The sequence below is a fragment of the Terrapene carolina genome, unplaced genomic scaffold (genome assembly GCF_002925995.2).
Source record: "Terrapene carolina triunguis isolate 2854851 unplaced genomic scaffold, T_m_triunguis-2.0 Scaffold33715, whole genome shotgun sequence".
In the NCBI taxonomy this organism is placed as follows: Eukaryota; Metazoa; Chordata; order Testudines; family Emydidae; genus Terrapene; species Terrapene triunguis.
The window spans coordinates 7,340,214-7,360,943 of record NW_020698066.1 but is presented as its reverse complement, the minus strand read 5'-3'; the positions used below and the strand labels follow the sequence as shown (position 1 = coordinate 7,360,943).

General features: G+C 42.4%; 1 protein-coding gene across 2 annotated transcripts in view; it reads right to left on the bottom strand.

The window, feature by feature from the left end:
• The window catches only part of LOC112114937 (mammalian ependymin-related protein 1), a 46,994-nt gene that overhangs the window by 25,597 nt on the left and 667 nt on the right, over positions 1-20,730 (bottom strand). The window lies entirely within an intron of this gene.

The following is a 20,730-nucleotide window of genomic DNA, read 5'->3' as shown; positions in this document are numbered from 1 at the left end:
GGGGCTGGGGGCGGGGCCGGGGCCCCGTGGAGTGTCCTCTTTTTGGACACTCAAAATATGGTAACCCTAATATAACCCCATGCTTGGGGCAATTCTAAACCTCTGACTGCCAGAAGCTAAGAGGGGAAGACAGGTGGATCTCTCCAAAATTGTCTTGTTCTGTACTCTCCCTGTGAAGCTCTGGTACTGGTCAATGTCAGAGACAGGACACTGGGCCAGATGGACCACTGGCCTAACCCAGTATGGCCGATCCTATGTTTTTATATTGATTTAAGGACAATATTATTATGATATTCTTTCCAGCATCAACTTCAATCACTTCTAAATCTACTGAATATTACCCATAACTCATAGTAAGGCAGATTAACAAATCTTTCATCAGTCAAGGTTGGCCATGGAGCAAAACATATGCATGTGTGTTTTACCTTTTAAAAATACAATATACTAAAGACACTATTACGTGTTAATAAGCTTATTTGAGGTTTATGTTCCTGATTCTCTAACTTATGTTGCTGTAGAAAGATTTTATTTATTTATTTATTTACTTTTATGCTCGTGCTTTACATATAGAAATTACATCTTCATGAAAAACAGTTTGGGGTGTTCGAAACAATAAACTTATTTTATTTTATTTGCCAGCTGTCAGAAATTAGTCTCCCTGGGCAAAGACAGCTGTGCTGATGTAGAAATTCCCTTGGTACACCTCTACCCTGATAGAACGCTGTCCTCGGGAGCCAAAAAATCTTACCGAGTTATAGGTGAAACCACGTTATATTGAACTTGCTTTGATCCGCCGGAGCGTGCAGCCCCACCCCCCCCAGAGCGCTGCTTTACCATGTTATATCCGAATTCGTGTTATATCGGGTCGCATTATATCAGGGTAGAGGTGTAGTAATCATGAGAAAATGATTTTATTGTAAAGGAGCCAAATTAAGAAATCAATAGAACACTGGCCACAAGAATTATTTTATGGAACTGCTACTATGGGACACTCATGCATGGAAATAACTCCTAGTAGAAAAAGATTGTTCTAGATCTGTAGCTCTCAGGTTTTGGCTCATAACCAGTAGGTGAGTGAAAAGCAATTGGGGGGGGGGACACCACAAAATTTCCTACAGGATCTAAGTTTTAATGTAAATATTATACATACACATTCTACCATCCTGGTTACAAATCTGACCTTGTGGATGTAAATAGCTGAGATATTTAGGTTCATTGAATATATATCATGAATGGTACATTCCCCAATGCTACTTTCAGTCAAGTATAAATTATGCTAAAAATGTGAACTCATTTAATGTGTACGTGTTAAGGAGGAAATCCTACAGGCCAGATAAAGGGTGCTGATGGTTCTGAATGCAGCAGGACCAGTGCTGTGGAAAGAGGAGCTGCAGATAGAATTCCTAAGAAGACCTCCACAGCAGCCCTATAAAGTGTGTGTGTGGGGGGGGGGGGGGAGGGCTAGGGATGCGGATGGGGAAGGTCAGCAAAAGGGTGAGATCATGATCAGTGTAGCGGCAACTTCACAGATACACAATCAAAGTTCTGTGCATAGAGGGCTTAGTGGCCACAGAGGCTGCTGCAACCCAGTTGCTCCAGTAGTAGCCCTAGAGCAGTAGGGCTAGGGGAGGATTCTCTCCTTCAATCCCCACAGAACTCTACTGCACAAGGCATATTTACTTGGTTTTCTATAAAAGAGAGAACTTTGGCCCGAATATAAATATGGTATGTATCGGACCCATGAGTATTAGGGGTCTCCAGCCCAGTGTTTCTAAGTTATTTTCTACTGCATTTATCTCTGTATTAGCTTGTTCACCAGTCTTCTTCTAACACAATCTAAAGATCTAATCTGATTTAATACATTTATTTATACGTCTTCATTTCTCTCTCCTTCCGTTTGGGCTGTGTCAAGTATGGTCACCTTATCATGATCAAAGAAGACTACAAGAATGGCAGCCTCCAAAGAATGGAATAATTCAGTGGGGGCTTCGTTGGTTGTGTATTATATGTCCACCCCAATCTCAGGTGGATAAATCCTTTGTGATATTATCATGTGTCCTCTTTCATTTTATGTATAGTCCATATAAGAATCAGCAATAACAAGAATCTATATTAAAGAACACAGAGGCTGCAAAGTGAAGCACTCAAAAAAATCAGGAAATGACAAAGTTAAGGTTGCCTGTACAACCTTAACTCTACCCCCTTTATATATGCCTTATGACACAATACTTACATGACTGCACACTTTTGCCCATAGGAACACTACTCCATACACTATTGGACAGTGTATGATGCAAAGTTGTGTAGCGAATTCTTTTGAGCTCCAGAGCACCTCTATCTTAGTCACTGCATTAAGGGCCAGATCTAAAGTACACTGAAGTCAACAGAAAGATTTCTACTGACTTTGGTGGGCGTTATCTGGCTCTAATTGTATTGTGTGTTGTAAATAAGGAAGGGGATCCACTTGAAAAAGAAGGATGGTCTTATGGTTAAGGCACTTGAGTGAAACAAAGGAGACTTGGGTTTTATTCCTGCCTCTGCCTCAAACTTCTTGTGTTATCTTGGGTAATAACTCTGAGCTTCAGTTCCACCTCTGCAAAATAGGGATAATAACGCTTCTACAATCAAATGCTTAAGTCCTTGTCACATTTCAAGTTCCCACCACCTACTGCTGAAGCACTAGGCCACTCAAAAAAGGCTGCAACACTTTTCTTGGCAGAAAAAAATACATTCTTAACCAAAAAGAAAAAACCACCCTACATTTCACTCCTTATATGCCACAAAATGGCTCAGATGGTTTTGATGAAAATCTCAGAAAACAATGCTTCCTGACTGAGAGCAAGCATACCAAATTTTAGCCAAAAATCAAACTTTGAGGATGTTATAAACTACTGATCTTTTAAAAGCTTAGGCAACTTTAAATCTAGGTGACACTACGTACACTGCTACCTCGCTACAACGTGACCCAATATAACATGAATTCGGATATAACGCGGTAAAACAGTGCTCCGGGGGGGCGGGGCTGCGCACTCCGGTGGATCAAAGCAAGTTCAACGCGGTTTCACCTATAACGCGGTAAGATTTTTTGGCTCCCGAGGACAGCGTTATATCGAGGTAGAGGTGATACTGTCCATATTAATACAATCGTTTTCACGTGACCCGTCTATTTTCAACCTTCTCCTATCATATGGAAAGGTGTAGGTTTCCTTCTATGCACTGCCTTCTTCCATTCACACCCTTGTTATCAACTGGAAAGAGATACGGTTCCTTACACAGCCTCACTTATGTACTTAAGGAGTCCTGCCTTCTTCCCTGTGCACCTCTTCTCATTTTAATGACCTGTAATTCACCACCAATCCTGACCTGGGAAAGTAATGACAGAGGCTGTCGTGTAAACAGTGCTCAGGGAGGCTCAAGTTTTTGCCATTGTCATCTAATCCAGTGGTTCTCAAAACCGGTCCACCGCTTGTTCAGGGAAAGCCCCTGGCGGGCCTGGCCGGTTTGTGTACCTGCCCCATCCGCAGGTTCGGCCGATCGCGGCTCCCACTGGCTGCGGTTCACCGCTCCAGGCCAATGGGGGCTGCGGGAAGCGGTACGGACCAAGGGATGTGCTGGCCGCTGCTTCCCACCGCCCCCATTGGCCTGGAGCGGTGAACCGCGGCCAGTGGGAGCCGCGATCGGCCGGACCTGCGGATGGGGCAGGTACACAAACCGGCCCGGCCCGCCAGGGGCTTTCCCTGAACAAGCGGCGGACCGGCTTTGAGAACCACTGATCTAATCCTCCTCTGTTCAGGGTTAGATGACATGGTGCTGAAAACACCTGAGCCCTGTCCACACTACAGCCTCTGCCATTGCTACCAATGGTGAAGCTGCATTGGGGGTCAATTATGGGTCCTAAGTGAGGTGTTTATAACCCATGCTTGAATAAAGGTAATTCTGACATATAGTATTCGGCCCTCTGAAGATAAATGTAATGTTGCCAGTCTGTGCCATCTTAATTACATCAAACCTCAAGTTGAACTAGAACCTAATATAAGATCATGAATAAAAAGATTTCTTTCATAGTGTTTGTATAACTGCTCAGTCATGTCATCACCACTGTCTGTATCCTGTCTGTAAACACAGAACAAATTAAGAATTTGAAAAGTTATATATCTGATTCAAAGACACCCGGACGTACTGTACTTCTAGTTCAGATATGGTTTTGCTTTACTTTTATTAATAGTAGTATTACAGTAGTGTTTAAAGGCACCAGTCAAAACTGGGGCCCAGTGTGCTAGACATTGCACAAACACATAGCAGAAACAGTCCCTTTCCCAAAGAGCTTACAATCTAAATAGAAAAGACTGACACAGTGGAAGGAATAAAGTATTATCCCCACTTTATGAGGTTCAGAAATATTAAGGGTTTAATCCAGCTCCCATTAAATGCAATAGCAACCTGGTCCATAAAGGACTATGAATTAGCAGTGATTCTCACTAAGAAGACATCTTTTTTTAACAACCCCCAGCAATATTTAGAATCTACAAGACAATAAAGATCCCCTGAGAACCTCAGAGTTACAAACACCTCAGAAATGGCAGATGAAGCTATAGGCAAAAGTATCAAAGTGCCTAAGTGACTTAGAAGCCTAGGTCCTATTTTCAAAAGTGACCTAGGCACTTAAAAGCCTAATAGTTACTTGGCTTCCTAAGTCCCTGTTAGTTTTGAAAATGGGACTTAGGCGCCTGAATCACTTAGGCAATTTTGAAAATTTTATCCATAGGCACATTTTATTTTCCTAAATGTTGAGTAGCAAAAACCACTCTCAAATCCAAGTCTGAGAAACAAGCTTTCAGTCACTCACTGTTGTGAGCTCAATGACTTAGCCTGTTAAGTCATCATAATGGCCACAGAAACAAAAAGAATTACGGTACATTATTGTAATAGGTCAGACACCCCTGTTTTTCTCTTTACAACTGCACATCCTTAAACAATTAAGAATTGGCTCAAGATAAATCAGAGACACCTGTCCACACTCTTGTTTATTTTGAAAAGTGAGCATCTCATCTCTGGACAGATGCTGCTATATTTGCACCTGACCATATGGTTCTTCTTATCAGTCTGGGAGAAGGATTGACACAAGCATGCAGACAGGCTACAGGAATGCAAGATAGACTTGCCTAATCATAGAATTGTGCCTCCTGTACAGCATCAGCAGCTTTTTGTTCTCAAGTCAAAGAGTTAAGCAGATTCATAATTTGTGTCTGTCCCTTGCAAATACCACTGAGACTAGAGAAATTATCAATAATCACTTTTGTTATTAAATAAATACTATCATCTTTTTAATAGTTCAGTTTTTTTACTCTCCATTATTATTGCCATTATGATAGGTGCCAAAAGGCATTGACCATACTGGGGTCCGATTATGCTAGGCACTGTACAAACATACCGTACATTTCAGTTCCTGTCCCAAAGAGTTTATTGTTCATGATACACTTATAGAAGGTTCAAAATGAAATTTCTTCCTCTCTTGATGGTGCTGACCATTCAGTGAATTTAATATTTTTCTTGTATTCCTTATAGAGTAGAAGCTAACACCAATGTGGATTCCTTTTTGTGTATATCTCTGTATGTGCATGTAAAAGCTGGGAGGGACCAGGAGTGAAATTGTATGAGTCCTGCAGCTATTGTTCTTCTTTCAACTGAATCCAAAAGGTATCAAAAAAGACCTACGCACTCACGCTAAGTTGAAGCTTGCAAAATATAGCATGAAGGTAAAATAGCACCTGAGCTGCTTCTCCAATGCCTCACTGACTCACCCTATTACCTTTGAAAGAGATCACATTCAAATGAAACAAATGCCTCAGACCCCATGTGTAAAATAGGGATAATGATACTTACCACATTTATAGAGTGCTTTTCATCCATGGATCTCAAAGCACTTTACAAGAACTGTATTACTGTTACTATATACTATTGGCACACTTAAGTTCCTTCCAGCATTAGACAGTAAAGATTTAAGAGATATTCCCTATTTTTAAAAAAGGGAATACCACAATAACTGGTAATATCTCTAGAACCAGGATGAATTTTTTAAGCATGCTCAGTGAACATGATATGATAGCACTACTGGAGTGAACTATGGAATAATGTAATACACCATGAGATGGCACAATCTAGTAAATGAAAATTATTGTTTTCTTTATTATTTGTATTATGGTAGAACCCAGCAGTTCCAGCCAGAATTGGGGCTCTATTGTGCTGGGCGATGCACAAATGTAAAATAAGTCAGTCCCTGCCCCAAGAATTTTATAATCTACAATAATCTGAAGAACACAATGCAGTGGAGAATGGCAAAAGACAAGAGTGAGTGAAATAGGAATACAGGGTTGCATTTATTAACTAAAACTGGGATTTTCAAAGAAGTTAGGCACCAAGCTCCCATTTGAATTCAATATCCTTTGTAAATCTCAGCCTAACTGCACAATTTGCAGACTTCAAAGTTTGTTTGTTCTTAAATAAGGTAAGTGAAGAAGAGATATTAATGAAACACTAAGAATATGTCTACACTGCAATTAGACACGTGTGGCTGGCCCGTGCCACCAGACTCGGGCTCACGGAGCTCAGGCTGCAGCACTGTTTAATGGCAGTGTGTACTTACAGGCTCGGGCAGAAGCCCGGGCACTAGGACCAGAGGTGGTGCTAGCCCATTGGGGGCCCTAAGCAGGAATATTTTTGCTCTCCCCAACACACAACACATACTAATAATAGGCCCCCTCTCCCCCCCCACTTGAGCTGCTCGGGGCCCTAAGCAATTACTTAGTTTGCTTATGCCTACCGCCAGCTCTGTCTAGGACCCTGGGAGTGAGGGTTCCAGAGCTCAGGCTGCAGCCCAAGCCCAGAAGTCTACACTGTAATTAAACAGCTCCACAGCCCAAGCCCCGCGAGCCTGAGTCAGGGTCAGCTGACACGAGCCAGCTGTGGGTTTTTAATTGCAGTGTACACATACCCTAAGAAGCCATCTACCTGGCTATTATCTTTAAGCAGTTCACTGTAGGCATCAGGGCTGAACTGGGTATGAAAAGACCACATGATTTGTTAGTTTCATTTTTAAACATATACCTCAGTGGTGGGCAACCTGCGACCCATCAGGGTAATCCACTGGCAGGCGGCGAGACAATTTGTTTAAATTGACTGTCCGCAGGCACTGCCGCCCGCAGCTCCCAGTGGCTGCGGTTCGCCGTTACTGGCCAATGGGAGCTGCGGGAAGCAGCAGCCAGCATGTCCCTGCAGCCCACGCCCACCAAAGCCCACTGGGAGCTGCGGGCAGCCGTGCCTAAAACGGTCAATGTAAACAAATTGTCTCGCGGCCTGCCAGCAGATTACCCTGACGGGCTGCAGATTGCCCACCACTGATATACCTACATGGAAAGCCCTAATAAGTATAGTCCTTACTATGGCTACCATCCTGCAAGCGGTCAGACCCTTGCACCCCTGTGGGTCCCACTGATATCACCCAACTTCAGTGGCAGTGGGCATTGGCACAAGAGTCCCACAGCATGGAATAGTTTGCAGGATTAGGGCCCATATTTGTAGGATTTAGAAAACATTTTGTTATTTACAATTTAATTAAATCTTCGGTTAGCACTGATTACTGCATCTTAGTTACATTTGATGTGAGTAAAGTTTGTATATTGCTGATCATGGGAAGTGTTACCAGGAGCGCCGCCAGCTTTTCTGCGGCCCTAGGCAGCGGAAGGTCCCACCCCGAAATGCCGCCCCCCATACAGGCAGCGGAAGGTCCCGCTGCCGAAATACCGCCGCGGTCGCCGCCCCCCAAATTGTAGTGCCCTAGGCGACCGCCTAGGTCGCCTAATGGGTTGCGCCGGCCCTGAGTGTTACTAACAGTTCTCTAGAGGGTTGCATATCAGTTTTGTTTGTTTTTGTAGTCAGCGCCTTGGCCTAATTATCTTTCTCTTGACAATAACAAAACAGAAGTTGGGAGACAGAACTATTTTTTTCAAAAGTCTGGACAATTCCTTTTGATTTTAACTTCTGATGCCTTCAGGATACGACTCATTATGTCCAAAGTAAAATGAAGTTGTGATCACAACTTGAGGCCTGATCCAACACCTATTGAAATCCATGGAATTTCTATTGACTTCAATGGGAGTTGGATCAGGCCCTTAGTGGACACTATTTGCACACGTGATAAAACCTCCCTACAATTTTGTATGACAGGAAATCTGCCCACTAGAGACAGTGAAGGTCAGAGGATTGTCTGCAATAAATGAATGGTACTCCTGGGGGAATTCTGCGTCACTGCACGTGCGCAGAATTCATGTCCCCCGCAGATTTCTTTGCTTCCCTGCAGAAAAATTACTTCTGATGGGAAAGCAAAGGGAAGCCACAAGAGTGGTCACAGGCGGCGCAGGCTGGTCAATCTGGGCGCCTGGAGCAGCTGGTAGAAATGTAAATCACTGCCAGGGGGAGATAGGAGGTTGTGCATGTGAGACAGAGTGACGCTGTCCCTCTTGCTTGTTATTGCGGCTTGCTCAGCATGAAGGAGCAGGGCTTCGGGGTGTTTCTGAGGAGGTAGGAGTAGGGCAGGCTCTGTCCCCTAAGGCAGATCATAATGTATACTCCTGGGGGAATTCTGAATGCAAAATGTTGCAGAAATTAATGTATGTGCAGAATTTCTTTTCCCCCACAGAAATGGGCTGCAGGGCCCTGTGGCTGGGCTCTGGGGGAGAGGGGATGTGGGTATCTGGGCCGGCGGGTCCCCGTGGCTGGGTTTTTGGAGGGAGGGGGTTCAGGTTATTGGCTGGGGAGGCATGGCTGGGCCCTGGGAAGGAGGGGTTGTGAGTGTCTGGCCCCCCAACTGGGCTCGGGAGGTTGGAAGGGGGCAGAGAAACAGGAACTGGATTGTCACAAGGGTTTCTTTAACTCTCTACTCCTGGGGGAATTTGTGTGTGTGTTTGCATTGTTACAGACATATTTGCTGATAGGTATTTTGAAATAAATTACCAAAATAATTGAAACTGGTGTGATTATGTAGTGTTATTTTGACAAATAAAATTTGCAGAATTTACAGAATTTTAAATTATTGTGTGCAGAATTTTTTATTTGTTGGTGAAGAATTTTTTATTTTTTGGTGCAGAATGCCCCCAGGAATAGAATGGGTAGCACTAATGTAGGGAGGCTTCAACTGCACCTGCCTGCCCTGTGCCCAGCTCTATCAGCCTAGACATAGTTGAATCCAGTCCAAATATTTAAAGTATTCAAAATATTCAAAAAAAAATTTAAAACCAGAATCTTCAAATAATACAGAAATATGTTTATGCAAACATGGGAATATGTGTTGTAGTTTGCATATCAGAACACAATACAACATCAGATTTTCTAATGCAGTTCTACACTTGTTTCTATTTTGAAAATCAACCTAGAACTGATATATGAAGAAACTTGTACCTCATAGGCCTCCTGAGATCAATTTAAGACATGTATGACAAGGAATAGATCCCAGGAATGAATTACCACCTTTCACGTTCGACCTATCTTATATTTAACACTGTTAAAACTGTTCCTTTTCAAAATATCACTAAAAGAAAAACCCACAATTTAGAAAGGAGGAAGAAAATTTAGATTTAAAACAGGATACAGAATAAGAATGTTGTGACAACCATTCTGACACAGAAAAAGAATTCAGGAACATGCAGTTTAGAAAGATTTTAAAAATGATTATATGATGCTGGAAAGAATGGAAATTAACAAAAAGATAGCAAAAATATTATTTATGTTACATTTTAGTGCACTATGAACTGTGTTAATAGTTTAAGTATCTGTCAATTCATGCAAGCAAACAGTACAGTTTGTAAATGTCAATAATTTTGAATTGATTGATCTGAAGTTTGGGTGGCCACAGGATGGGGATCAGATCTCCTGAGGGAAAATCCTGACCCTGGTGAAGTCAATGGGAGTTTTGCTATTGACTTCAATGGAGGCAGGATTTCACCCATATTTCTAGCTCTGCCATTGGTTCTGTGTGATCTACAGCAAGTCACTTAACCTCTGTGATTCATTTTACCCATCTGTAAAATGAGGTGCAGTGAGAATAAGTATTTGAGATACTTGGATGAAGGATGTGACAGAGTACTGGGCAACAGCAGCTGAGCCAGCACACTTGTCCAGGATATTAGCTGGTGCAAGGGTTCAGTGGCCTGGACAGTGGAGGAGACCCTGCAATGACTGGTAAAACAACAGGCAGAGATGCAGAAGATGCTGCAAAGCTCCCAGCAGTTCCACTATCTGGAGAGGCAAGCCTTACGTGCTGAGCAACAAACAGATGAGCCTGCAGGATTTTATAAGAGAATAAGCCAACAAGCAGAAGCAGCTTTTTACTGCAGGTGGTGAGTTCTGCAGCGGTGAACAGCAATTGGGCACTGGCCCTGGGGCTCTGTAAGATGGGCCCTGCAGACAACCCTGATGCATTCCTGGGCACCTTCCAGAGGGTGGCCATGTGTGCAGGCTGGTACAGGGAAACCTGGGCTGTCCAGCTAGCCCCTTATTTGACTGGGTACATAAGAACATAAGAATGGCCATACTGGGTTAGACCAAATGTCCACCCAGCCCAGTATCCTGTCTACCAATAGTGACCTATGCCAGGTGTCCCAGAGGGAGTGAACCTAACAGGTAATGATCAAGTGATCTCTCTCCTGCCATCCATCTCCACCCTCTGACAAACAGAGGCTAGGGACACCATTCCTTACCCATCCTGGCTAATAGCCATTAATGGACTTAATCTCCATGAATTTATCTAGAGCTCAAGTGGCCTTTATGGTCCTGAATGATGAGCAGGCCAGGGATTATGAGGGGGTCAAGGTAGCCATCATAGATCAAGTCAGTTTCTCCACTGAGAAATACTGCCAAAAATTCAGAGGCGTGAGGTGAACTGGGTGTGTGTGTGTGCAGCTCCAGGTATTCATTTAAAAGTTGATGGATTTGGCTACCCATTGGCTGAGGCCAGACACCCAAATGATGGGCGAGGTAATGGATGCTCTGGTGTTGGCACAATTCCTTCAGGGCCTCCCCAAGAATATATTGGAATGGGTTAGATGGCTTCAACTGATCTCTTTTGATGCAGCTATAAAACTGATGGAGAAGTTTGAGGAGGTGGACCTATCAAGGAAAGAGGGTCAATCCTACAAAGGACTGGAACTAAGGAGGAAATCTGGGGAACCCACAGCTACCAAGGGTGTGGAGATGAAGAAGGAAGAGCCCAGAACTAAGAGCTTCAGCTGGGGATCGACATGACATGTTTCCAGTGCAGGCATCAGAAACACATGAAAAAATTCTGCCCTGTGGCAGAGGTAACCCTGGAAGTCGGGGAGAGGAATAATTGGAAGCGAGTTGGGGGAGTGGACAGACTACCTGACCCTGTTGTGTTGGGCACCAATTGGAACCTGTTCCCATTAAGAAAAGAAGGTGCTGTTAGGGGGCCACAGGCAGGGAAACAGAAAACCTGAGAGGGACGAAACAGAGCCCAAGTGAAAGGGAACAACCCCTATATAACAGAGCCTAACTCATGTGAAAGAGGAGTAAAAGAGAGTCCTCCCAAAAATTGATGGGGAGGGGATAGGAATTAAGGAAGTAGAAATAGTGGAGAAAGACAACCCAAGCTCCATAGTGGAAGTTGAGGGACCCATGGAGCCCACCACACCACAGTGCCAAGGAAAAGCTGTCCAGGTGCAGTTCAGAGGGCTGGGAGAGTCTGAGACCCTGAGCAGTCAGGGGGATGAGGGAAGTGCTCTCAATCCACGGCCAGATACAGAGGGGGAAAGCACTCCCCTAGGGTGCCCATGATGTGGCGAATTGTGGGCTGAAATAGAACTGTGGAGGTATCTTCCCCATACCAAGTGTGATTTCAATGGGTGGAAAATGAGTGGGCACCACAAAGATGATCTAGATGATCAGCCTAGGGACCAAGAGAGACCCCCGCAGGGTGGCACCTCCAGTAAGTGTGGAAGATGACAGGAAAAGAAAAATCTGACGGTCAGGTAAGGCAGGGAGGTGTGTGATGGAGTGCTGGGCAACACCAGCTGAGCCAGCACTCTGATCACTGCAACTCCAATTAGTTGCCCCGGCGCACACCTGACTATGAGAACAGTGCCCAATTGATAGACTGGAATGGACTGGGGAGAGTTAAAAGGCTAATTAACTCTTTAGCCCAGAGGGTACAAAAGGCACAGGAAGGAAGTGTGAAGGGAGGAAGACAGTGAGTGGGAGAGAGACAGGTTGCCTTGTAGAGTCAGAACCATAAACGATCTCTCCCCTCCTCACCTCAGGAGCTGAGGACTCCATGGTACTGTTGGTATGTGGCTGCATCATCTGTAAAGGTGGTGGAATAGAACACTGTAAATACGTTGCATGAGATATTTTACCAGAAGAAATGTCTCTGGGCCGTTTGAAGACTAGACTATCTGCCACAAAGGGCAATATAGAATCCTCTCTCTTCCTTCCCAGGATTTGATGCAGGATGAGAGCGAAACTGATTACACTTAGTTTGGAAGAGTAAATTGTAAGTTCATTGGGGCAAAGACTTCATCTTCCTTTATGAGTGTACAGCACCTCAGACATTCCAGGCACTACCACCAGACAAATAAGAAATAACAGAAACAAATGCCAGTTGGAAGTACCAGGGGGAATGAACAGCTTTGGTACCTTCATATTTCCTCATATGTCTTGACGTGGTGACTGAAATCTCTTGTTTTGATACCTAGAATTATGTTCCACTGGACCAGTGACAAGCAGACATGCCAAACCCATGAAAAAAACGCAAAAATTGGGCTTGTTTTTGGTTTAATTGGCTTGTGAGTTGCTTGTTGGCTACGTTTTGGCTTATAGCTTGTTGTTTGTTTGGCTTGTAGCTTGTTGCTTCTTTTTTTTTTTGATCAGCTCCCGGCAAGCAGGGGCAAGGGGGGGCAAGCAGGGGCAATAGACAAGCAGGGGCAAGGTGGGAAGAGAGTCGGGTGCACAGTGGGCCCACCACAGTCCCATACTGCACACCGGGGGGGATCTAGTCACATAGGGTGTTGGGGTTCTTAGGGACTGGCTTGTTTTAGCCTTGTTTTGAAATGGGATTAGCTTGATTTTTGGCTTATTGTGAAAGTCGGGGTGCTTATTTACCATGTGAAAGTTGGCAATTGTGGTGACAAGGCATTCTCAATTGAAGGCCTCACCTCAGGAATCAGTTTTCCCTAGAGGTCTTCCTGAGTCTGAGTTGGCAAATTGGAAAATAATGAGAGGCCTATCGCCACTCACTGAAAAGCACTTAATTCCAGAGCAAGCTGGATTCCATCCAGGCAAGCCATGCACCAGTCAAGTGCTGAACATCACCCAATACACTAAAGATGGTTTTGAAAATGGTGTGGTAGCAGGCATCATGTCTGTTGACCTATCAGCACCATACGACACAGTGAATCACTTAAGGCTCCCTACTAAAACATATGTGATGAAATATCACCACCTCCTACGACTGATACAATCTCTATTAGAGAACCAATGTTTTCATGTCGAACTATGTGGGAAGCAGAGCCAGTGATGGCAATAGTAAAACAGCCTATCACGAGTGTATTCTCATCACATTCTTTAACATCTACACAAATGATCCGGGATTTGGAGCAATCAAATTTTTGAATTGCTCCACTCCAGCTCCGCTCCAGCACCAATAGTGACTGTTCCAGCTCCGCTCCGACTCCGCTCCGTGCTCCGACTCAAGTTAATTTTTAACTAAATAAAAAAGTGCATACTGTAATTTTGAAAAAACATTATTTTCATTCAGACTTTTAAAACAATTTAAATGTCATCAACAATGATACAAACTAGAATCATCCATAATTCATTCTGTAAAAAATTATTGCAGCAATCAAGTCATCTTTCATAGCCAGCCGCAAAATTTAAAATGAACTTTAAAGCCGAAAACAGTCGCTCTACACTAGCTTGAGTTGTTGGCATGCTCGAAGCAATTCTACAGGCAGCCTGAATGTGGTGTGGGTAGCTGTGAATGGCCTCAAAAACAGACTTAACTTTTAGCCTACCAATAGACTCCATCGCCTTACAATCTTCCCGAAAGTTTCTCTTGAATAATGCTTCATTACAATTATGAATCACAGAAACTTGCCGGGGTCTTTCTTGTTTATCCAATTTCTTTTCGAAGTCATCTTCTGAAGAATTGATGCTTGAATTATCTCCATTTCCCCGTGATGGTTGAAGACGTCTCAGGGATGGACACTCGAACAAGTTCAGAGTGGAGATGGACGTTTGAGAACAGCCTGCTATTTCTGAAGGATGTGAACTTTCCAAAACTGCAAATTTGATTGTTGATGACTCCTTTTGTTGTGTTTCGTTTTCTTCCACCTCTTTCGCCGAGTTCAAATGTAGCAATAGATTTTGTTTTTTGACTAGTCGAGCAATATCAAGGAGCCCTTCCTTTGCCTTTGGTATTTCCCTTGAGGTAAGAAGAATCTGATACCGTGGGTTAACATAAACTCCAGCAAGGAAATGAATATTATCAAAAAGCTTCCCTTCGCATTTCTGCATGGAGGATAGAATTCCTTCTGCAATTTGTCCACCATTTTCTTGCAAGAATTTTGACAGTTTTCACCATTCCTTCATTAAAACTCCCGGGGTTACAGCGACAGCTTGAAGATTCACGGTTGTTTGGTTTGGCTTTGCCAAGAGGTCTCGCAGGTTCTTCACTTTGTCCCATTCAGCTTTTGTTAACTTGAGTTCTCTTGTTCCAGCAGCAGCCACTTGTTCATGGTAAGATTGAAAAACGAGAAGCCAATCAATCATCGCAAATGTTGAACCCCAGCGAGTCACAGTATCCAATGATTGAGTTACCCCATGTAGATCAAGCAGAACACTTCGAATACGTGGGGTTCATAGTTTGACAATGACTTGTCGAATTTTTGCCAGAAATTTCTTCGCATGTTCTTTGTTCAGTCCATCCCAGATTGCCAACCGAAGAGTGTGAATACCATACCTCATCAGTTGGACTTTTGAGTCGTCCTCAGGAAGCCATGTTGGAAGTATGAGACTAGGGTCATTAACCCACTGCGCAGCAGCATCCATGCTGAGTTCGATTTCATCCATTCCTTTAGTTCCTTCCTCAGGCAAAATACCTTCAGTTCTGTCCACATCCCTGTTCTCAGAGGTAGAAATGGTTTCATTGTCCTTGCTGAAATTTTTGATGGCACACGTCATGTTTGCTGCATTGTCAACGCAGATGCTCAGCACTTGCATTTCACTGATACCAAATTTTTCTAAAATAACTTTTACTTGACTTTTCACGTACGAAGAATTGTGACGCCCTTCAGTGTCGATTATGTCCAAGGTTTTTACCACAGCTTTATCTTTTCCTTCTTCGTAGTACTGAACATTGATTGCAAGGAAATTTCTGTTTCCACGGGTTGCCACATCCATTTTCAGGTAGCACAATTTTTGCTCCAAAGCTTTCTTGAGCTCTTCACGACCAGACTCAGCTGTGCTAACAACTAAATGACGAACCGCATCATGCCCCGTCGAATCGCCAAGCTGCCGACCCATTTCACCTGCAATTTTTTGGAATCCTTTGTTCTTTAGCCTGAAGGTAGTGAGCGGTGTTGAACTCAAGCAAACCTTTTCCATCAGCCCTTCACGGAAAGTATTGGCATCCATGGTGACTGTAACCTTTGAGGACTTCAAATATGAGTCAAGTTTTGTTTGCTCAATTTTGGGTTTCTTTTCAGATGAATCTCCGCAAAAAATATTTTCTCCAGGAGTTTTCAAAGAGCCAGATGAACATCGTTTAGCTGCATCAGCTTTCTGTTTTGCCTCATCTTCCCGGTCCTTTTTTGTAACCAGAGCCGCATAGTTTTCAGGATGGTTACGTTTTACATGCCGCCAAAGGTTGAAACTTTTCACGGCACTTGCTTCACTTGTCTTGAAGCTACATGGTTTGAGCTCGCCATTCACTTCCTTTTCTACCTTGCACATTGCCGATTTCTTCTTTGCTTTTCCCAAAAGCCCAAATTTGGGCTTTTCAAATTCAAAAGTAAAGACGTCATTGAGCTGCTTTTCCATAAATCGGCTATCAATCATGGGGGGCAGATTTGATTTTTTTTTTTGAAGCCATGGCCAAATCTTCTTGTGCTGCTACCGCATCCAAATGTTTTTTGTTATTATCTTTGAAAAGCAATGAACAAAAGCATTACATTTTTTTATAATGTACCTGCTTGTGATATCTTAACCACTTAAGGTACTTCGAATTTATTTTGGATTTTCTGTACAAAAATGATCGCATTTTCTTTTTACACAAAATTATTATTAAAGTATATTTTAATATTTTAACATGTTTCTTGCAGTTTTAATGAAGTAAGAAGTATTTTAATATACATCATTATTATAAATTTTTATTTATAAATTGCAAGTTAGTTTTCTTATGAAATTTTGCAGTAAAAATATTTGAAATATTTTCCAAGTTTTAATATAGATATATCGATGAAATTTGGTATGTGCCGTAGCGTTAGTACATGCTATCGCTGTTCTACAACATTAATTGTTGGGAAGTAACGAGGCTACACGTTACAAAGTTGAAAATAAACTTTAACGGGAAAGCGGATTCAAATTGCAAGCACAGTCCTTTTAGTAAAGAGAGCAAATTTTCGGAAATATGTTTTTGCTACATCAGCCTGAATAGATTATACAAGATAGAGCAAATAACAGGTTCTATCTTGTATAATGTTTCCAGCCTGATGAAGGAAAAACATATTTCCGAAAATTTGCTCTCTTTACTAAAAGGACTGTGCTTGCAATTTGAATCCGCTTTCCTGTTAAAGTTTATTTCCAACGTTCTATTATACAACATCATTCAAATAAAATTATTTAAACTACAGGCGTCGTGAACTGAGGGGACTGGGCCAATTTTATTTAATATTTTTTACATCTTTGACTATTTAACAAATACAACCCTGGAATATGATTTAATGCTAAAACATGCATTAAAATGGTACTCTTAATTTATTTTGTATAATTAACAGTTTCCGAGAAAACTGCTTAAAATTTTTTATCTGCTTAGATGCTTAGAATGATACAAACAATCTTACTTATTACTTATTTTTCAACTTTGGAATCATAAATTTTAAATGTAATAATAAATAACCAAAAATTATTAACTTATTACGGAACATAATATTACCGCTCGTAGCCAGGGGCAGTTGACAACAAGCCTTTCTTGAAATATGAAATAAAAATGACCAACCACCAGTTCGGGATGCCTATGGTTTAAATAATTTTGGATAATGTAATATGGTAGCACATACTAACACTAAGACACAGACATAATTTTATTACTTTATATTAAAGCGTTTTTGAGATATTAATCAGAAATTAACTTTTCATCACCTCCTTGAAGGGACTGTAGTTCCCTTAGGAAGAATTTTAGGACACGTGTTCACAGAAATGTTTTTTCTTAAAATAACCTAAGGATTCACCCCCAAAGTTGTGTTGGACATTTTCCAATCACTCTGGATATATCACAAAAAACCCTCCTAATGTATGCAAAAATGTTTACTGTATATTTATATGCCTGCTGCACACGACTTTTTCAGTAAATTTAAAATTACAAACAACGCTACCAAAAGACCGTTGAACAGATGACATATAAAATAAGTCCGCCAGAGTGATACGGGAGCATGTACAAATGAACAAATGTACCGGTAAGGGGAGCCCGTGTGAGAAATGAGCTTAAGTGATTAATATCTCTTGCGATATCTTAATATATCAATAAACAAAAACATTATTTTTTTTGCAATATACCTGTTTGTGATATCTTAAATGTTGTATCTTGCGTCACACTTTTCTGTAATCGCAGCACTCAGCGCGTCTCATTGATCAACCCTTACAAAAGAAGTATCAACACATACTAATCTAACTATCTAACTAATCTACGCGAGTACGTACTCGCCTAACCTTGGCACAAGGGTGGGAGCCCACTGCTGGAATCCTGTCTACCATGGCATTATGCTAAACCGCGCTCTCTCCTTCAAGGCACACGTGGAGAAGACATAAGGCAAAGTTAGCACCTGGAACAACATACACCTCTACCCCGATATAATGCTGTCCTTGGGAGCCAAAAAATCTTACCGTGTTATAGGTGAAACCGCGTTATATCGAACTTGATTTGATCCACCGGAGCGCGCAGCCCCGCCCCCCAGAGCGCTGCTTTACCACGTTATATCCAAATTCGTGTTGTATTGGATCGAGTTATATCGGGGTAGAGGTGTACTCAGGAAGCTTGCAAATTCAGAATGGGGAACCAACCCAGGAACACTTAGAGCCCTCACACTTGCACTTTGCTATTCAACGGGTGAATGTGAATGTCTGGTGTGGGAAAGATTGGGTCATGCAAAGAAGTGTACCCTGTGCTGAATAACAGCTGCCTTATATCACAGGATGCCTAAAACCAACAAATGTGAACAGCCTTTATGTGCTTGCCAGAATCGCTCCACCAGATATTGGGAGAATGGTCACAAGCAAAATGAAATGATTATGATAGGTCAAAGATATCAAACATCCTTAATGGCCACACCATGGCAGGTAGACACCTGAAATTGCGGAAAAGCTTCATAGCTGCAACAGTACTGCTTAAAAAATCACCGATGGCTACATGACAGGAAAATGGCACACTCAGCTTGAAATACTTGGAGGACATCAAAATGCACATCTACATTGCTGAACACCTTCCTGCAGGCATGGAGAAGGATTGGTCAACCTGGAGATATTTAAACCACCTCCGAACAAGAGTTAGCATGTCAAAAGTCAATAGGCGGAAGTGGGGCAACCCCCAGACACCTGACTGCACAAACCCTGGAACATCTGTTGGTTTACCAGCTCCTGGAAGAACCATGCACTATGGAAGATCTCAGCAGGGCTACAGACCAGGCCATATCATGTGTCCGACATTGGAAAACCTATGATTGTGGTGGAAGAGCATGAGAAGAAGATTTGTTCCAACAAGCCTTTTCTAAATTTATTTTTTCACCAAACTAAGATGGTGAGGCAGTGACTTTGTTAGGTCAGTGAATGGCTTGACTTACACACTCTTTGTTTTCTTTAAGCATAATAAACTCCCTGTATGCCAAGGCAGTATGTGGAATGTAGATGAATATACAGATAAATAAGTGCAACGTATTACTAGCATCTAACAATACAGTATTTATGCTTAATTGCATAAACAGGCACAGCCAGAGAACTTCTAAAATACAGGCAAAACTTACTAACAAACCACCATATTAAAAATCCTGAGACACTAATCCAGGGTAGGCAACCTATGGCACGCGTGCCAAAGGCGACACACGAGCTGATTTTCAGTGGCACTCACACTGCCCGGGGTCCTGGCCACCGGTCCAGGGGGCTCTGCATTTTAATTTAATTTTAAATGAAGCTTCTTCAACATTTTAAAAACCTTATTTATTTTACATACAACAATAGTTTAGTTATATATTATAGACTTATAGAAAGAGACCTTCTAAAAACGTTAAAATGTATTACTGGCACGCGAAACCTTAAATTAGAGTGAATAAATGAAGACTTGGCACACCACTTCTGAAAGGTTGCCGACCCCTGCACTAGTCTCATGTTTATTAATTATTATTATTTTATTATGGAATCTGTTTAAATTCCATAACAAAACAAAATACTTTAGTTAGGGGAAAAATCACCCAGTAAGATTCACAAGCTGCCACTGATAAATATAATAAAATATATTTATTGAGCATGGACATCAGTCAAGTCCCTAATGGATCTTTTCCTGGCACTTGTTGCACAAGTATCTGTCACCATGATAAGACAGCTAAGTTCACTTAAAAGGCTCTTTCTGGCTTTGTTTTTAACCCTATCACCTCCCTCTCCCCAGAAAAAAAAAATATTATGTGGGGGGAGGGAGGAAAGGAAGCCCTTTGTCACCATCCACCAGAAATCACCTCATACATGGCTACATACACCCATCACTGATCAGATCAGTATAAAAACAGGAGGCTAAATCTTGCTCTCAACTAGGCCAGTGTAAAGTCAGAGAAATTTCACTGACTTAAACTAAGTTACTTCTGATTTACACTGCTGTAAATGATCTGAATCTGATTTAAATGATCAGGGCAGAATCTGCCCCAGGATGTCCACCAACCTGTGGGAGTCCAATTTTTGGGAATGGCTGTAAAGTGAGCTACAAAATCTGCCAAATTACTGTGGCTGAAATAGATGATTTTTGTGACATTCTTTGGGCAGGCTCACAGCATAATGGTAAAACTGTGGCCTGGGATGCATAAATGATATAATAAGCATGCAGCAACAGAGTGATGAACAAACCCTGCGGAAACTAGGAGAGGAGGGAATAAAAAATGCATCCCCTGGTTGCAAACTGAGTAATGTGCTGCTGGTGGGAGGAGTGGAATGGAATCTCTCTCTCTGGGCGTTTATACCACCTGGTAGGTGTGTGGAGGGGGGAAGAAGGAGAGTGGGGCTAAAGCCCTTGAACAGGGGGCTCTCTGGGATTGTGCTCCCCAGTAGATTTGTGTAGGCATCTGGGTTGTGTTCCAATGCCCATTGGAGTCAGTGGAAATACTCCCATTGACTTCAATGGGCTCTGACTCAGGCCCTGGGTGCAGCTGAAAGCTTTACCAACCCAATCCCTGCTCCAGCACTCTCCGGAGA